Source organism: Canis lupus, chromosome 6, assembly GCF_003254725.2.
Source record: "Canis lupus dingo isolate Sandy chromosome 6, ASM325472v2, whole genome shotgun sequence".
Taxonomy (NCBI): Eukaryota; Metazoa; Chordata; class Mammalia; order Carnivora; family Canidae; genus Canis; species Canis lupus.
Window position 1 is genome coordinate 59,154,416 of NC_064248.1, and position 20,378 is coordinate 59,174,793.

At 38.3% G+C, this 20,378-nt stretch overlaps 1 long non-coding RNA gene and 2 pseudogenes across 1 annotated transcript; 2 read left to right on the forward strand and 1 right to left on the reverse strand.

Moving 5' to 3' along the window:
* LOC112679176 (guanylate-binding protein 4-like) overlaps positions 1 to 17,963 on the forward strand; it is a 29,868-nt pseudogene extending 11,905 nt beyond the window's left edge.
* On the reverse strand, positions 5,146 to 8,665 carry LOC125755325 (uncharacterized). The gene is made up of 2 exons (XR_007411529.1): positions 7,222 to 8,665; positions 5,146 to 5,447 (listed from the first exon to the last, which is right to left on the reverse strand). It is a non-coding gene; the product is annotated as an uncharacterized LOC125755325 (long non-coding RNA).
* Positions 17,964 to 19,776: 1,813 nt separating the features above from the next.
* On the forward strand, positions 19,777 to 20,171 carry LOC112640920 (40S ribosomal protein S12-like; annotated as a pseudogene).
* The last annotated feature ends 207 nt before the right edge of the window (positions 20,172 to 20,378 follow it).

A 20,378-nucleotide genomic window follows, 5' to 3' on the forward strand; every position in this document is an offset into this window, starting at 1 on the left:
CTAATAAGTAAATAAAAACTATTAAAAAAAAAAAAAACTAGGACTAAAAGTCTCTTGATTCCTAGTCCATTCCATGTTCCAGTCTACTCCGAGGTAATCAGGATGCTTTTTCTAGCAGCTTCTTTCTGTTGGATTTCCCTGACAGAACACCATAGAGAAAAAAAAGGAAGATTTCTTGCTGCAGAGTGAAGATGCATCTGTCAAATATTCCCAGGCAAAGATAAGCAACTTTCAGAGTCCCTGATGAAAAGCATTTCAAGAGAAATTTTCTCTGTTCCTAGAGGGCACAGTCTCTACTTAGAAGCAAAAAACAAGGTTGAATGGGACTATAACCTAGTGCCCAGGAAAGGGGTTAAGGTGAAGAATAAAGAGAGAGTGGTAGTTGTCAGAATCCTAGAGTCAAAGGATGTTTGCTGCTTTTACTGAAAATCTAAGATCACAGCACCATTTTGAGGGAGAAAGCAGAGCATGGAGATATCTCCATGCTTTAAGTTTTTATCCACAATTAGCTATATATTGTTGAGGAGACTAGAAATGTTTCTCCCCAAGAAAGGGTGTAGAATTGGAAATTCTGATTTAAAGAGAACAATTGTTCTTTATCAAACAATGTGATCATTTTTTTTGCTGAGTATAGAGGATACAAAGAGTAAAGACACAATCTTTGTTCTCAAGATGGTGATATTATCTGAAATGAAGACAAATAATAGGCAATTGTATGGTTATCATACTTTCGTGAACAGATTGTAAAACTAATGGTGATGATTATGATGACAATAACAATAATTATAATAATGGCTGACATGTCCAGTACCTTCTTACTACACTATGCATATAGTAAGTAACCTATAGTTAGGTACTTTCATTGGATCCTCAATTTAATGCTCAGAATATTACTATAATTTAGAACTATAGTTATGCAGTCAAGAAATGTGATATACATTGTAGTAAGCAAGTTGCCCAAAGTCATACCACCAGCAAGTGAGAGAGCTAGTAAGGCAGGTTAGAGTAATTGGCCATCTTCATAACTACAAAGGCAGTTTGGCAAAGCACGCTGCAAGAGGAGTAAGACATGCAAGATGAAAGTATCCATAAGTGTTATCCTAATTAAGAAAGAGTAGATGAGCATCCTTCCTTGCAGAAGAAAGATTGAGCAAATGTTTGAGAACACCGGAGGTTCCCATTTATACTTGCACATAAGACTGGTCAGCTGTACCTGGGGTGAATAGTGGATGGCTTCTCTGGAGGGAAAGATGGGGTGCTACGAAGGAAGCTGAAATGGGAGGTTCAGGTCTCACAAGAGAACTCAGGATTTATATTGGAGCCATGGAAGGAAAGTTAGTGAGGGGTATCTAAGCAAATGCAAAACTTACAAGGCCACATTTGTGACTTTATAGAACAGTGATTTCCCTAAAAAGACAGGACCTTTGCTACATGACATGTCTCTGTTCCTTGTTTCTTCAGGCAAATGAAGTTCTCCAGCACTTCTTACAGAACCAGCTGGCAGTAGTGAACTCCATTCTACAGGGAGACTATGGCCTCACCTATCAGGAGGAGGCCCTATCAGGTACAGGTGTGGGGTTGAGCATATCTTTTTTTTTTTAATTTTTATTTATGATAGTCACAGAGAGTGACTCTCTGTGATAGTCTTTAGATAGTCTCTAGAGAGAGAGAGAGGCAGAGACATAGGCAGAGGGAGAAACAGGCTCCATGCACCAGGAGCCCGACGTGGAATTCGATCCCAGGTCTCCAGGATCGCGCCCTGGGCCAAAGGCAGGAGCCAAACTGCTGCGCCACCCAGGGATCCCTGGGGTTGAGCATATAGCAGAGTGGGTAGGCTGCTGCATTACCTTCAGACAGAGATGAGGGCCAAACCTCCCTGAAACAAAGAGCTTCTTCTCTTTCTGTGGAACAGTACTGCTAAATATAACCATCAGAGTTGTCTTTTTAAATCTGGCAGACAAGGAAGGCCATCTCAGTCACATCCAGAAATGTGCTCTTGGGAATCCACATAATTCAGAGGTTTCTCAGCTACCTTTTCAAAGTCAGTTTCATATCTGTGCTGAGGAGGCTAGAATCAAACATGAGTGTTGTTTTCTTCTTCTCTAAAACATTTGTGGAACAGCTGAGTGGGCTTTGAAGGAGGCAGCTGAGAAGCAACAGGTGCTGCTAAGACAGAAATACAAGGAGCAACAGTAAAAACTGGAGGCTGAAGAGAGAAGCTGTAGAGAAAGCGCAGCCCAGTTAACTGAGAAGTTGGAGAAGGAAATGTTGAGGCACAAGCTGAAGGTAAGCCTGCACCAGAGCCTAGGCAGTGCCTAATAGACAGTGCCCTGGTTCCTCAGAAAAAAGAGGGTCCAAACTAATAAAAATCAAGATCCCAGGGAGAATCATAAAGACATATAATTCATTGAAACCTCAAATTCATCTGGACTCTGCTGAGGCCCTTAAATACACAAAGTCCAGTGCCATATGTGGTGTGAGAATTTGCAGTGTGCAGTTAACATCTGCTGGGTGCTGGGCTGCTGTTTATGGGGATTGTTAGGGTAGTCTCATTGGACCCTGGGTAAATAGGGCCTTAGTCCACTAGTCCTTAGGATTCTTGGTTAAACCATCAAACAGACCTGAAAGAACTCCATCTTGTCTTAAAAGTATCGGATGAGATTTGAAATACAGGAATCTGAAAGCTCTAAAATTTGCTGAATTTGTTTCCAGATCTGTGTGTCATCCACCAAAGCACAGAGGAAAATTAATTCTTCAATTCAACCTGGCACTTGATAACTAGTGTTCTAGAGGGGGGCAGCAGTTCCCATTATTTGTTAGATCTGTGTGTTCATGCTGCCTCAGTAGAACTGAGATAGAATTAATCCTTCATGCCTCTGAAGGACATCCTCAGTGCTGGAATTCATCTGGTGAGGATAGTTCTCAGGTCTGACCTAGACTGATCCCACTCGTGGTGAGATGGTACTAAGGGAATTGTGGGAAGGTGTAAACCATGCATAATCCCACTTTACAGGACAGACTCATCAAAGAGCACTCTTGGATGATAGAGCAGTGGACAGTGCTTCAATGCTGAAACTGTTAAACTCAAAACCCTTCCTCTCGATAATAGAAGATTTTCTAAAGTGGACTCCTTCTTTTTTATAGATCCAAGAACTTCTTAATGAAGGGTGTCAAAAGAAATCTGACAAGTTGCATACAGAGATACAGCTACTAAAAAAAAGAGATTGCAGCAAATAAAGAAGAAAAGTGTTCATTGGGTCCATGGATCTTTGATGTGATCAATGGAGTGTTAGGTGAAGAAACGCCAGATCCTATTGAGTTACCTGGTGTGGGGATGAAAATTTAGGGCTCATAATGACATAGGTTCAGAATTCCTTTTAGGGATTAATAAAATGAGTTTTGTGATGCTGTGACATCCTTTGAAAGCATGAGTCATATTAGTTTCTTCTAACAAAAGTTGAAAGATAACTGTGCTTACTAATGATTACTTTTATTTATTAAAAGATAAATGTAAGAAAAGGCCAAATTTGCAGTTGCAACAAGACAAAATATCACAAAATAAAATCATCAGACCTGAGTGTTGTTTTCTTCTCTCTCTAAAACATTTGAAGGAGGCAGCTGAGAAGGAACAGGCAATGCTAAGACAGAAATACAGGAGCAACAGCAAAAACTGGAGGCGGAAGAGAGAAGCTTCAAAGAAAACATAGCCCAGCTGAGAGAGAAGTTGGAGAGGGAAAGAGAAAACCTTTGTAGGAAACAGGAAAAAATGTTGAAGTGCAAGTTGAAGGTAAGCCTGCACAGAGCCTGGACAGTGTCAATGGACAGTGCCCTGGTTCTTCAGGAAGAGAAGGGCCAAACCTAATAAAAATGATGATCCTTGGGAGAATCCATATGATTCACTTAATGCCTCAGATCCATCTGGATTCTGCTAAGGTCCTTAAATCCACAAGACTCTAGCACTTTCTGTAGTGTTAGTCTTTGAAGTGAACACATGGCATCCCCAGGTTGCTAGGCTGCTGTTTATAGTGACTATAGTATGTTTTCGAACTGTCTGAAGTGAGTAAAATGTTAGTCCTATAGTCCTTAGGATATCTGTACATCCATCAGTTATATCTAAAATAGATCCACTGTATCTTGAAAGTATCAAATTATGCTTGATATGAAATACAGCATTCTGAAAGCCCTATAACTTGCTGCATCTGTTTCCAGATCTGTAGGAGTTACTCTATAAAGTATGAGAATGGTCTTCTTTATTCCAACATGCAGCTCGATTACCTGTTTTCTACACATTGCTAGCAATTTACTTTTTTTTTTTTTTTTTTTTTGTAGTTGGGTGTGGACATGCTACCTCAAGTAGAACTGAGAATTCATTAGAATCAAACCTACATTCTTTCCCAAAGGGCATCATTAGAACTGGAACACATTTCTGTGATAGTTCTCAGTCTTGACTTAGCCCCAACAGTTCCCCACCCTCAGCAAGATGATCCTGAGCAAATCTTGGGAAATTATAAGTCATAGATAGTCTTCTCATCCAGATCAAACACATAGAAATATTGAAAAACCCCATCAAAGAATACTACAAAGTTAGAAAAGTAGATGGATATGCTTAGCTTAGCTGCTAGTATTAACTATGAAACCCAACTTGATAACAGAATTTTCAAAAGTGAAAATTTTATAAATCCAAGAAAAATTGCTTGTTGAAAGATTTAAAATTCTGAGATCACAAATGAAATAGGCTCAGAATTCCCATTGAGGAAATTATAAAATGAAGCTTGTTTTGTTATGCTGTGACTCACTTTTAAGTGAGATGTATCATCTTAATTTCATTTAATATAAGTTTAAAACTAAAGTGACTATCTAAATATATGAAGGCCTTACCCAGAAAATACAAACTTATTATTGATTAAATTAACTTGAAGAAATGAGAAACAGGTTAAAAGACAGAGTGGAATAAAAGACCAAACTTGCAGTACCATCAAAACCAATATGATACTGCAGAATAAAATTATCATGAAGTATGTAAAATTTATATGAAGAAATTTTTAAGTGCTATATGTAAGAAACAAAAATTGACAGAAATTAAAATGTCAGTATTATTTAAACTAGTTAGGTACATTTAATTTGATCCAAAAAATACGTCAAACATAATTTTTCAGAGAGTGGTTTCCACTTTAATTCTAAAGTTTTTATGGAAAAGCCCCAAGCAAAAATACCCAGTGCAATCCTGCAAAAGAGACAAATGAGAGGGAACTAGCTTTAACCACATGTTAAAACATCCCAACAATTAGCATTGTGGTACTAACATCTGAATATGGAAACAGTCACAAAACAGACACAGAAAATTGGTGAAAGTGATGCAGAAATTCAGCAGATGATAATTTGGGCATATTCTCTTGTGAAGGAATATGGAGTATTCAGCAAATGGTGTTTGAACTATAGGTAGCCATCTGAAAAAGAAAAGTTGAGGTCTCCTTTACATGTTATACCAAGTAAATTTCAGATGCTTCAAAGATATAAACATGAAAAATTATACCATAAAATTAAATAATAGGGGATGGAGTTAAAAAACAATATTGGAATAGATAGGTAAAGGTATTTCATACCTTTCTAAGTATGAAATAATGAAAATAGATAAAAGAAAATATATTTTAAATGTTTTTATTTGAATGTAGTTGACATGCAATGTTACATTAGTTTCAGGTGTACAATGTAGTGATTTCTCAAGTTTATACATTGCTCTATGCTCACCACAAACGTAGCCAGCCTCTGTTACCATACATTGCTATTACAATATCATTGGCTGTATTCCCTATGTTGCCTTTTATTCCCCTGACTTATTCATTACATAACTGGAAGCTTGTATGTCCCACTCCCTTCACCCATTCTGTCCATCTTCACACCTTCCTCCCTTCTGGTGTACTATCAGTTTGTTTTCTGTATTTTACAGGTCTGGTTCAGTTTGTTTGTTTGTTTGTTTGTTTGGTCATCTGTGTTTTTTTAAGGTTCAATTTGGAATGAAATCAAATCAAAACCACAGTGAAATGTCACCTTACACCTGTCAAAATGGCTAAAATAAAAAATACAAGAAATAACAAGTGTTGGCAAAGATGTGGAAAAAAGGAACCCTCACACACTGTTGGTGGGAATGTAAAGTGGTACAACCACTTTGGAAACAATTTGGAGGCTCCTCAAAAATTAAGAATAGAAACACCATATGATTCAATAATTCCACTTCAGAGTATTTACCTAAAGAAAACAAAAACACTAATTCAAAAAGATACATGTCCCCCTATGGTCTTTGCAGTATTATTAACAATAGCTAAGATATGGAAGCAATCTAAGTGTCCATTAATAGATGAATGGATAAGGAAGATGTGGTATACATATACAATGGAATATTACATAGCCATGAAAAAGGATGAGATTGTGCCATTAGAGACAACCTGGATGGATCTAGAGGGTATTATACTAAGTAAAATAAGTTAGATGGATAAAAGAAAATACTGATAAACTGAACTATCAACTATCTAAGAAAAAAATGATCTTCATAGAAAAACATAAGCAAAGTAAAAATAGAAATGGGGCAAAATGAGGAATGCATTTTAATATATATCAGGAAAAAATGATATGATTTCTTTAAGCCAGTTTCTTTCTCTCACTGGGCAAATATATTAGAAGAAATGAAATATATTCAACTTTACTAATAAGAGATATGCAAAATAAAGTTATGAGGATCCTGTTTCATCTCTAAGATTGGCACAGAAAAACACATTTGATGGGATACTAGGTTGCCAAGGATTTGGAGAAATAGAAAATCTCCCATATTTTCTAGTAATTGGAAATTGGAACAATTATATATCAAGGAAGTAAATGCACATACCTTTGATCCAGCAAGGTCAAATTTAGGAATTTATCTTATAGATTTCATTGTCCATGTGCCAGATGTCATACATACTAGGGTATATGTTATAGCACTTGTGTATGGCAAAAAAAAAAAAAAAAAAACAAAAAAAAAACCTGTCTCTCTGTCGGGTACTGATAATAGAAATCATGGGGCATTTATATAAAAGAATATTCCATTGTCACCACAATGAAAGGGAAAATTCTGTTTGTACTAATACGGGAAAATCTCCAGATTTAGCATAAAGTGAAAAAACAAAGATGCAGAGAGTAAACATAGTTGCTACTAGTAAATTTAAATATAATGAATAAATGGGGCACCTGGGTGGCTGTCTGTTAAGCATCTACCTTCAGCTCAGGTCATGATCCCAGGGTCCTGGGATTCAGCCAAGTCAGGCTTTCTGTTTAGCAGGGAGTCTGCTTCTCCTCCTTCCTCTGTGCTAATGTTCTCTCTCTTTCTGTCTCTCAAATAAATAAATAATCTTTTATAAAAAATATAATGAATATATATGTATATTTTATCTGTCTCAGGAAAAATACAGAATAAACTAGTAGTATGGTCACAACTGAGGATGGACCTGGGTAGTTGACATGAGACTTGAGAGTATGGCTAACTTTAAATCATATTGTTGTGCCCAAGATTGTGAATCCGAGAAACCACCAAGGAGCCAACACTGATGCAAGTACACGAGAGTTTACAAGCTCGAGCTTGGGTCCAAGTATACTCCATACAGCAGAGCAGGGGCTTGGACCCTGAAGTGGGTTACAGCTGGTTTTTTATGGGCTCGTCTTGGGGATTTTCAGAAGGGGTGGAGAAAAAAAAAGTTTTTTCTTTCCAATATAGGGAAAGGGTGGGGGAGTTTCTTAAGATCTGATATGGGATTCTCTGCCGAGGTCATTCTGAGCTATATTGTCTTTCCGATATGGGATTAGATATGGGATTCTCTGACGAGGGCATTCTGAGCTTTATTGTCTTTCTGATATGGGATTCCCTGCCTAGGATATTCTGCAGTTTTTCCTGTAAAGTTCAGCTCTTATTCCCAGGGGCCTAAGATGGCTGTACTTGTGCTAATGCTAAACCTGAGGTGGAATGGCCTTAATTTTTCTCGGCCTCCACACATATATCATCTTCCATGCCTCTTACAATTTGCATGGCATATATCTTTACATATTTAGAAATGAAGACATAAAATTACTAAAATTAAAACTAAAATAATAGTACATGGAAAGAGAACATTTAATGACAGGATGGGAGTGTTTGTGCTTCTTGAAGCAGTATACCTGAATGCAATAGGAAGAATCTGCTGATTACAACAGGGAGTTGGAAATCATAAGATATACATCCTAGGGATGCCTGGGTGGCTCAGCGGTTGAACATCTGCCTTTGGCTCAGGACATGATCCCAGGATGTGATCCCGGAGTTTCAGGATCGAGTCCCACATTGGGCTCCTTGCATGGAGCCTGCTTCTCTTCCCTCTGCCTATGTCTCTGCCTCTCTCGGTCTCTCTCATGAGTAAATAAATAAAATTTTTATTAAAAAAAAAAAGATATACATTCTAATCTTGTTTTAATTATGGCCTTTCAGTATTCTTTTCTTGTTTACTTAGGTGTAATTGACATATGATAGTATATTAGTTTCGGGTATACAACATAATGACTCAACATTTGTATATACCAGGAAGTGATCACCACAAGTCTAGTTATCATCCATCACTACACAAATTTATAATTCGTTTTCTTGTGATGAGAACTATTAAGATTTACCCTCTTGGCAACTTCCTTTTTTTTTATTATTATTTTTTACTTCCTTTTTTAAAAGATATTTATTTATGAGAGAAAGAACACAAGTAGAGGGAGGGGCAGAGGGAGAAGCAGACTCCCCGCTGAGCAGGGAGATGAGGGACTTGATCCCCAGACCCTGGGATCATGACCTGAGCCAGAGGAAGGCAGATGTTTAACTGACTGAGCTACCCAGGTGCCCTCTCTTGGCAACTCCCAAATACATACTACACTATCATTGATGATAGTCACCATAGTATACATCACTCTAATTTTTTTTTTTTTTTTGATATATGGTCACCTGGGAAGTTTGCCGGAATGCCCCTAAGTTCCAGTCCCATGCTTATAAAAGGGGTGAATTAGAAGAAAATGGTTCTTCAGAATCAACTAGATTTTCCTGGAATTCCTTTCTAGCTGCCTCATGCTTTAAAATGTGATGTAGGGGATCCCTGGGTGGCGCAGGGGTTTGGCGCCTGCCTCTGGCCCAGGGCGCGATCCTGGAGACCCGGGATCGAGTCCCATGTCAGGCTCCCGGTGCATGGAGCCTGCTTCTCCCTCTGCCTATGTCTCTGCCTCTCTCTCTCTCTCTCTCTGTGTGACTATCATGAATAATAAAAAAAAAAAAAAAAAAAAAATTAAAATGTGATGTAGCTAGAATAAACTACTTGTGATTCTCCAAGGTGCACATGTTATCTTTGGACTTTGGGCCTTTGTAGATAGTATGCAGACTTTTTTTTTTTTTTTTTTTTTTTTTAGTATGCAGACTTCTTAAAACAGCTCTGCTCCTGGGGCAGCCCCGATGGCTCAGCGGTTTGGCGCCACCTTCAGCCCAGGGCATGATCCTGGAGACACAGGATCAAATCCCACATCAGGCTACCTGCATGGAACCTGCTTCTCCCTCTGCCTGTGTCTCTAGCTCGCTCTCTCTCTCTCTGTCTCTCATGAATAAATAAATAAAATATTTTAAAGCAAAACAAAACAAAACAAAAAAACAGCTCTGCTTAACCACATTCTCCTTATATGCTAGCTTCTATCCCTTCTCAAGTCCTGACTGCCCAAGGCTAGATGATATATTCCTCCTCTGTATTCCTTATTGTCACCCCTATCAGAACACTCTTTATCTAATTGTGAAATTGAAATGACCTATTTACAGCTGTATCCCCTCCTCTGTCTCTTTCTCTCGGGTACTTGGTCTTCTTTATCATCTTATCTTTAGCTCCCAGCAATAGCCCACCACATAAACACCAGTTTTCAAAAAAACATTAGAATAAATATGAGAGCTTCCATCCTTATGGGCCTCAGTTTACCATGTTTTCACAATATTAATGTTTGTCTAGAGTTCTCAAAAGGAAGGATACGGTTTTAGGAACTGGTACAGACAGGTCTCCTTGAGGCAGAAAGGACATGCATGCTCATCTGAACCTGCCACCCTGTTCTCTCTAAGGGAGTGGACCATCTATATGCCGTGTATTCCTCAAACTTCTTCCTGTGGCAGTTACCCAGGAACGCAGTCACTACATTTGGCTCAGAGGCCAATTATGACATTTAAATAGTTTTTTTAAATGCCATAATACCGCACACCTCTCATTCTACTATAGTTTTTTTCAATAAGTTCAGGCTACCTCTGCTGAAATAAAATGATACTATTTATTTGTTTCCACTGCATTTATTACTAACATAAAAAATGTTAAAATGAAAAAAATATTCATATTCAGTTCTCTAACAGCTCTCATCTTCCCTCTTGCCCACATAACTCCTGATCCATTTCCTTAGGGCCAGTTCAAAACCAAACCTGTCCACTGCCCTTTTCACAGAAAAGCAGTGCGAGGGATGTAGGGAAGGTTAGATGAGGGCAACAGTACCATCCAGCCAGGTTCCACCCAAAGGTAGGCCGGGTGGAGATTCACAAAATTCTGATCAAAGGGCTGGTGGCCTCACAATGATGTACTCTAACTGAAGTGGGCCGGAGAGGAGATATGGTAGCCCGTGAGAGACGTTAGAAGACATCTCATGGGCTTGTGCCAAACCCAGAGAACTCAACACCAAGAGAATGGGGAGAGGAGACCAGGGAAGCAGTCTTGTAGAAAGTTTCACAGTTCTCCCATATTGCGAGATGCAGAAAAGCGGGCACCAAGAGCCTCATTCATTTTTGCAGAAAAGCTTACTCTAGTGTTGGGAAGTCACAAAGATGCTGTGGACACTGAGAAAGGCTACCTAGGAGGGGATGCACAGCTTCACAAAGCACAGTGATCCCAGACCAGAGCAGTGGGGATCATGCCACCAATACAGAAACTACAAAATCCAAAAACAAGGGGAGTGGCCTTTCAGGGAGTAACTCTGCACCAGTCATCCATACTTGACCCAAGGTCAACTTGGTGACTTTCACAGAACACCTAGTAACTTTGGGAGTAGGGGCTATCACATAAACAGGACTTTAAATAAGCAGCTAGAAGAAGGGAATGATAGGAAACTGCTCCAGGGCTCTCAGGAATGGAGAGCAGTACTGGGGGCTGGGTGGACAGATGCACAAGAAACAGCATTAAAGAGGTTTCTTATCCAGAAGTCAGTTGGCGAGGGGGAAGAGGATTCAGGAGGCAGTTGAAGGGGGCAAAGATGGGGTCCTGAAGGTGAGTCTCTGGAGGCTGAATCAAAAGAAAGACCATACACTGGCTACCAATGATGAAATGCAACTCTGGACCCCAAATGGGGGAGGTGGCAGATATAGGTGGGTGTCAGTGACTGCGGGTGGTAAGGTGATGATCTCAGGGTTGTGAAATCATGGAACAGCCTCACAGTAGCCATCACAGGGCCACAGGGAAATACATGGCTAGGTCACAAAGGGCTCCTTCCATCCTGGATGTGAAGACACAGTCTCACAGAGAAGGCCCTGGACTCCTGGGTGGTAGAAAGCACAGAGATCCTCATACTACCAGTGGCCCTTTTTGGCAATATGTCAGTAGACAGGGCTGTTGGATTTGTCTTCCATAACTTGGGGGCAATCCTTGGGCTGGCAGGTATTTTTGATAAGAGACTAACATTTGAGTGAGGATTTCTCTGCTCTTTGTAAAAGCTCCCTCTGGAAGGACCCTCATGGCCTGGTCCAGGAAAACGAGGTTCAGTATTGTCCTCCTGCCACCAACCACAACCATTTCTTTACTATTGAGTTGTATGAGGTTATTGTTGTTGTTGTTGTTTAAGATTTTATTCATTTATTTGAGAGAGGGAGAGAGAGAGAGGGAGAGCACAAGCACGGGGGTTTGGGCGCAGGCAGAGGGAGAAGACTCCCCACTGAGCAGGGAGCCTGATGCAGAGCTTGACCCCAGGACCCTGGGATCATGGCCTGAGCTGAAGGCAGATGGTTATCTGACTGAGCCACTCAGGTGCCCCATGAATTTCTTTTATATTGGGATATTAGCCTTTTACCAAATAGATGATTTACAAGTATTTTCTCAAATTCCATATATTGTCTTTCTATTTTGCTGATTGTTTTGCTCTGCAGAGGCTTTCTAGTTTGATGTAGTCTCACTTATTTTTACTTTTGTTTCTGGAGCTTTTGGTGTTATCTGACAAAATCTTTACCAAGACTATTGCCAAGGAGCTTTGGACCTATGGTTCCTTCTAGTAGTTTTATAGTTTTCAGTTTTGCACGTGATGATTCTCTAATCTATTTTGAGTGGGGTTTTGTGAGTGAAATAGAGGTTCAATTTCATTCCTCTGCATGTGGTTATATCTTTTGCCAACACCATTTAGTGAGTTCACCATGCAATCCTTTTTCCCCACTGAAACTTCTTGGTTTCCATATGAAATATTAGTTGACTGTGCATGCATGGGTTTATGTCTGGGCTCTCAATTCTATTCCATTAGACTATATGTGTATTTTTATCCTAATCTCACACTGTTTTGATTGCTATAGTTTGGTACTAAAGTTTGAAATCAGGAAATGTGATGCTGCTAGCTTTGTTTTGCTTTCTAGGATTGCTTTGGCCATTTGGGATCTTCTGTGGTTCCATATAAATTTTAGGATTACGTTTTCTATTTCTGTCATTGGAATTTCTGTAATTTGGAAAAATGGCATTACAATTTTGATAGGGATTGCATTGTTTGCTAATAACTGATTTAGAATTTTTGCCTCCGTATTTACAATTGACATAAACTTTTTTTATACAACTATGGTCGTCGTTGGTATTAAGTATTTTCTCAAATAATGAATTGGATAACATGCCTCATTTTTGATGCCCAACAAAAATTTATGTAAAGACTATTATTACATGTTTGTTTGTAGTAATCAGAGTTAAATTATCTAAGCCTAGAGGTTTTATTTAAAAAAAAAATTTCACTGATTCAATTTATTTAATAGTTATTAGAAGTTTCCAGTTTCCAGGGACAGGAAGCATAAATTCCCTCAGGATATCATTGTGCATGATGGTGAGTCCACTCATTATTCTAGCTCTTGTTCCTAAAACTTATGTATTAATCTTTGGGGGACACAACACTATATAAAGTTTATAGATGTAAAGTGTATACTGACCAATGCACACTTAGAAATTCAGATATTGTTAGATCCTGCTTTCTTCTCTAGGGTAGCTTGTATGGATAATTAATGCACCCAAATAATGAAGTCTAACCTCTTTAATTGTGTGAACTTTCTGATGCCCCAAAATGACAAAAAGGGAAATATTAAGCCAGAGGAATAATGATTTCCCTTTATAAATTGGACTTGAAGAGGCTTTGGATGTGTACTATTTAATAATGAGACCTCACATTTAAGTTAGAAATTTAACAATTCCTCCACTTAAGATGGATCATTCCTGACACGTGTTGGAAATGTGTAAAAGGACTGCACTTGAGGTAGGGTGCACTTATATATGCCTTCAATACACCAAACCATAGGCTACAGAGAGGTCACACCGGCTGACTTGTTCAGATGTTCTCCAGATTGGGTTTCTGGAAGAAGGGTGAGGTGTTTTTCACATTAGTACATTAGTACATTTACTTTAACCTATTATAGGGGAATCAGAACAATCTGAATCTTTGAAGGGTCCCCCTGAAAAAAGAATCGGAAAGGCCTAGGACTCCACCTGTGGTCACTATCAGAAATGTGACACAAAGCTATCTTACCCCATGTAACATATACTTAATTTTTTTTTCTTTTAGAGAAGGAGGGTAGGGAGAGGAAGAATCTTTTTTTAAAAAAATATTTTCTTTATTTATTCATGAGAGACACAGAGAGAGAGAGAGGCAGAGACACAGGCAGATGGAGAAGCAGGCTCCTCGCAAGGAGACTGATGTGGGACTCGATCCCAGATCTCGGGATCATGACCTGAGCCAAAGACAGATGCTCAATCACTGAGCTACCCAGGTTCCCTGAGAGGAAAAATTTTAAGCAGGCTCCATACCTAGTGTGGATCATAACACAGGGAAGGCTCCATCTCACAACCCTGAGATTATGGCCTGAGCTGAAATCAAGAGTCAGACCCTTAACCAACTGAGCCACACAAATGCCCCTGTCTTACTGCATGTGAGGGTGGATGAAAGGAGAGAGGCACATGGCCTGAACCTCTTTGGAGAATGAGCACAAAGGTTCACTGAGAGAATAGCTTAAAAGACACTTTGTCAACTCATAAATATCTTATACTGGCACTTTACTATTCAAGTCTTATTGGACACTTTCCTAAATATCCATCCTGCAAATTAAAATCCTCTATAATTTCACTTTTCTCTTTAAGACTTATGTTTTCAGAGCAGTAAGATTGAATTTAAGGTATACTTTCTCTCTATTGATACAATTTTCAAACCAGCTTGCCGGCAAGGTACCATATTTATCACAGCCAAACCACTAAGCAAGTTCCATCATCTTACATTTTATGTAGATCTGAATTTCTCTTCTCTTATTCTGTATTTTTCAAAGCCCAGCAAATGCAAGGTGATTTGGGTTTTAGATTGTTTGTACTCTTATGTCACAGTGGCTAAACTCTCCAGTTCTAGAATTCCCGAAACTTGTGAATTATGTCCCTACAAGGCTATTACTTTGCAAAACATGCAGTTTTTAACTGAACAGTTGCATTCACAATGTTTCTGAACCGAATTTGTTTTATGTTTGTGCTTTTCTGGAAGGGCTGATACATATGCTGTTTTGTGGTTTTTCACTAAACTTTGTACAGCAGGATGTTAAATGAGACTCTTCCTGACTGAGAATTTCCGCTGTGCTTTAAACAAGAGTGCACTAGGTGCCAAAAACTACAATTTCTAAAACAATATGCCACCACCATTTTGGGAGTTAAATTAATAAAATATGAAAAAAGTCATCTCTATTAGATTAAGACTCATTAGCTTAAGTTTGAGTTTTAGAAATTTAAACAAGTTTAAGAAACTATTTTAATAATTGTTCTTTTACTAGTAGTATACTCTTGTTTAGAGTTATTTTTCATTGCGGCATTTACAATAATGGAACCTGGAAGAAAGTCTCTAAATTTTGTTTTCATTGCTAAGTAATAAAAACATCTTGCTAGACATCCAAAATAATTAGCGAGCCTTAGACCTATCATCTCTAGATTTATATCTTTATAGCTTCATAAACAAAATTAAAAATAACAACAAAAAAATAAGAGAGAAAGAGGAAGATTCTTTGATCCAGTTGGTGATGAAGGACTCTTTTTATGTGGGCTATAGTCATGTGTCCACCCTTCTCCTATATCAGTGTCTATGTTTCAGAAAGTAGAGGGCCTCTATACTTAGCCCAGCTTGGGTTCAACCCTTAAAAGGACACGTTTAATTTCAGGACTCATAAAAATATCTGTCTCAGGGGCACCTGGGTGGCTCAGTCAGTTGAATGTCTGACTCTTAATTTGAGCTCAGGGCATAGTCTCAGGGTTGTGAGATTGAGCCCCATGTAGGGCTCCATGCTCAGTGGGGAGTCTGCTTCTTTCCCTCTGTCCCTCCTTCCCACATACACACACTCTCTCTCTCTCTCTCTAAAATAAATAAACAAATCTTTAATAAAATATCTGTTTCAGATATTGTTGCATGTATTTTTACAGTAATAATAGAAATGTCAGCTCTACGAACTATAAGGTTCTATTATCAAAATGAGCTCATGACAGCCTTGCTAGACCTTAGATTTTTCTAGCTGCTCCTAGAGCTAGCAATGGTCATGTGATTTTGTTTGCATATGAGATACAAGCAGAAGTGCACGTAAGTCACTTGAGATTCTGGGCCATAAAACTTTGCTCATGTGCTCCACCAGTTCTTTTCCCTCCTATTAGATAAGATTTGGCAGCAGCTGAGGTTTGACCTTGCAGATGAATAAGCTTTCTTAGTGGGTCAGAACAGCAAGATGGAATGAACCTGAACCCCTGAACCACCCTGCAGAGCAATGCTTCCACATATCCCTGGAGTGGTAGAACAGTAATATGTCTTCTAAGCTGTGGGAGCAATCTCTGAAGTGACCTCTGTCTCCAGTGTCCTCACTTTACTCTTTCTCCTCCTGCCGTCAGCATGTGAAACTTAGTACTGTTCTGAGCACAGCTAATAACCTTCAAAGCCTCTATATTCTATATGCCTTGGAAATAAATTCCATAACTCAGGTCCCAACTCATCTATCAGCCTCATCCTTAATGAACCTATGGCTATAGTGAACTCCAGCTAATTCCTAGCATTTGCTCACTACCATTGTATATTTGTTCAGTCCCTTCCTTTGGTCTAGAATACATTTCCTCCAATTTCTCTTTGCTGCGATCTGAGCCCTCTTTCAAGATCTAGCAGTAATGGCACCTCCTCTGTGAAGCCATCTAAAATCCTTCTGGATATAATTGTTGCTTTTGCATCCAACTAAGCATTTTTTGAAGATTTTATTTATTTATTTATTTATTTATTTATTTATTTATTTATTTATTTGAGAGAGAGGGAGAAAGAGAGCACAAGCAGGGGAAGGAGCAGAGGGAGAGGGAGAAGCAGACTCCCTGCTGAGCAGGGAGCCCAACACAGGGCTCTAACCCAGGACTCTGGGATCATGACCTGAGCTCAAGGCAGACACTTAACCAACTGAGCCACCCAGGTGCCCCCTATGTACTTAATTTTTAACATTATTTTAGTAGTTATCACATCTTATATAATAGTAAAATATTTGTCCTTTTCAAGATGCAGATTAGCCAAGAATGAGAGCTTTTCTCTGTTTTTCAATATATAGAAGCAATGGAAATGCTAGTTTTGAAGGACTGGACAGTATATAATAAAAACAAATGGGCAAAATGTAAAGTAATAGCTTTTGTCTGCAGACTTTGGTTGGGCTAATGACAAAATCTCAAATTTGAAAATTCCTTAACTTTAAATGAAATATCCTCAAAAGGTTTGAAAATATATATAAAATATACTTACAAAAGTAGAGATTGACAAAAATTTACTCGTTTAGATATTTGCTATCTTGAACCAGATATCATAGACAATGAAGGGAGACCAAACTAGCTAACTATTATTTTAATTTCACAGATTAGATCTTTGGGTCAAGGGCAAACATGCTCTTTCTAGTTAGCCTCACTGCCAGGCATTGAATCTGTTCCTGGAATGATAGGGTCAGGGCAGCACACATGGGTGGCTTAGTGGTTGAGTGTCTGCCTTTGTTTGGCTCAGGTTGGGATCCAGGGACCCTGGGATTGAGTCCTACACCAGGCTCACCACAGGGAGTCTGCTTCTCCCTCTGCCTGTGTCTCTACCTCTCTCTGTGTGTCTCTCATCAATCAATAAATAAAAACTTTTTTAAAAAGGGGGTGGGGGTTCAGGGCAAGCTGAGGAATGGCCAAAAACTAGGATGGTACATACTGGAAGTGGCTGTAGTCACCATCAAAGATGTATCGTGAGACAAACCATACTCAATTCTGGGTGGAGTGGAGGAAAAGTCACAGTCAGCTGAACCTGTGCTAAGGGAAATTAACAGAGGGACATCAGGACCTCTTAAGAGAATGGCATTAGTAATCCTTTTGTCTTTTCCACATTCACAAATATTTAATGCTAGCATCCAGAACCCAGGTCATAGAGGAAAGCTTCTATCCTTTTGATATAAATCATACAAATATAAAAATCTCCAATATTTTAATTTCTGTCCTTCTCTCCAGGCTCAAAAATACTAACTGTTGAACAAAGGGCAGCTATTCTTTCAACTGGCTCAGACTACTCTGATTATAGACAAGATGACATATTTATTACAGCTATCTCACCAAGCTGATTCATTGGCTCAAATTTGTACTGTAAAAGTTTCTTCTTTCTTCTTTTTTAAAATAAATTTTCCTAATCCAAACAATATCAGAGTATTTGTTTTGTTGTGTTTAGCTTTCACAGTAGCTAGTACCTCTTTCTTTTGTTCAAAAATATTATAAGGCTATAAATTTTGACTCTAAAATTATTTATTCCTTTATCCCCAGATTTTTATCAGCTGAAGAATTGCATTAAATAGATTGATAATCTGAAACTCTTTAAAGCCTGCATTTTCAGGAACCCCCATGTAGATCAGGATATCATTGATTTGGAGCTCCTTCTTCATATGTTTCAGGATGCTAAATGGGGCTCTTCCTATGGGAGGTCCACTAAAAGTCCCAGACTGAGAACACTAGGTACTAAATAACAACTAATTCCAAAGCAAGGTGCCATACCAGCTTTTACAGAGTTAGGTAATACTCAAGTCATTAAACTAAAGAGAAAATCATCAATTATATCAATTAATGAAAAAGAAAAGCATTTGACAAAATCCAACACTTACTCATGATGAAGCTTCTCACAAATGAGGAATAATGGGTACTGCCTCAACTTAAAGAATAGCTGCAGAAAACCTACAGCTAACATCATCCTTAATGGTAAAAAACTAGATGCTTTCCCACTAAGATTAGGAATAAGGCAATGATATCTGCTCTCACCACTTCTATAAAACATCATACTAGAAGTCCTAATGAAGTAAGACAAGAAAAAGAAATTAAAGACATATAGATTGGGAAGGAAGAAATAAAATTATCTTTCTTTGCAGATGGCATGATTATCTACATAGAAAATCTCAAAAAATCAACAAAAACAAAACTCCTGGCACTAATAAGTGATTGTAGCAAGGTTGCAGGATACAAAGCTTACCAAAAAAATCAATTTTTTGCTTATTATCAACAGTGAACACTTGGAATTTAAAATTAATAACACAATACCATTTATATTAGCACCTCTGAAAATACTTAGGTTATAAATCTGAAAAAAAGTACAAGATCTATATGAAGAAAATAACTCTGATGAAAGAAAGCAAAGAAAATCTAAATAAACAGGGAGATAGTCCATGTGATGACTGGGAACACTCAATATTGTCAAGATGTCAGTTCTAGAGGTTAGTATAATCCCAGTAAAAATTCCAGCAAGTTATTTTGTGGATATTGAAAAATTGATTCTAAAGTTCATACAGAGAGGCAAAAGACCCAGACCAAACAGCAAATATTGAGGGAGAAGAAAGTCGGAAACTAAAACTACCCAACTTTAAGACCTGCTATAAAGTTACAGTAATCTAGAATGGGGTGTTTTGACAAAGGAGCAAAAGCAGTTCAATGGGTAAAGAATAATCCTTGCAATAAATACTACTGGAACAACTGGACATCCATATACCAAAAAGAAAGAGAATCTAGACTCATCTGATAATTTTCATGAAAAATGAACTCAAAATGGATCATAGATATGTTTACATAAATGTAAAACATTAAACTATAAAATCCCTAAAAGATAACATAGAGGAAAACCTAGGTGACCTTAGGTTTGGTGATGACTTTTTAGATAAACAACCACAAATCACAAGCCATGATAAAAAAAAAAAAATTGATACTTTACAATTTAAAACTTCTGATCTTCAAAAGACACTATTCAGAGAATGAAATGACAAGCCACATTAGAAGAAAATATTTGCAGAATATATATCTCATAAAGAACTGGTAACCAAAATATACAAACAACTCTTAAAACTCAAGAATAAGAAAACAACCCAATTTGAAAATGGGCAAAAGCTCTTTCCCTGCGACCACCAAGTTGCGTGGAAGCAGAGACTCAGGTGCGGTCAAGATTTGGCTACACTCTTAATCGACAGCCATGGCCTAGGAAGGCATTGCTGCTGGGGTGTAATGGACGTTAATACTGCTTTACAAGAGGTGCTGAAGACTGGCCTCATCCATGAAGCCCTAACACATGGAATTCATGAAGCTGCCAAAGCCTTAGACAAGTGCCAAGCTCATCTTTGTGTGCTTGCATCCTACTGTGATGAGCCTATGTATGTAAAGTTGGTGGAGGCCCTTTGTGCTGAACACCAAATCAGTCTAATCAAGATTGATGACAACACGAAACTAAGGGAATGGGTAGGCCTCTATAAAACTGACAGAGGGAAAAATCCCATAAAGTTGTTGGTTGCAGTTGTGTGGTGGTTAAGAACTATGGCAGAGTCTCAGGTGAAGAATGCTATTGAGAAATACTTCAAATGCAGGATATGAACAAATAAAAAACTTTGTTTTTGTTCCTCAAAAAAATAAAAAATAATAAAATAAATAAAAATGAGCAAAAGATCTGAGCAGACACCTCACCAAAGATTCACAGATGCCAAACAAGGATATGAGAAGATGCTCCTCATCATATGTCATTAGAGAACTGCACCTTAAAACTACAGTAAGATGCCACTAAATACCCACTAAAACAGCTAA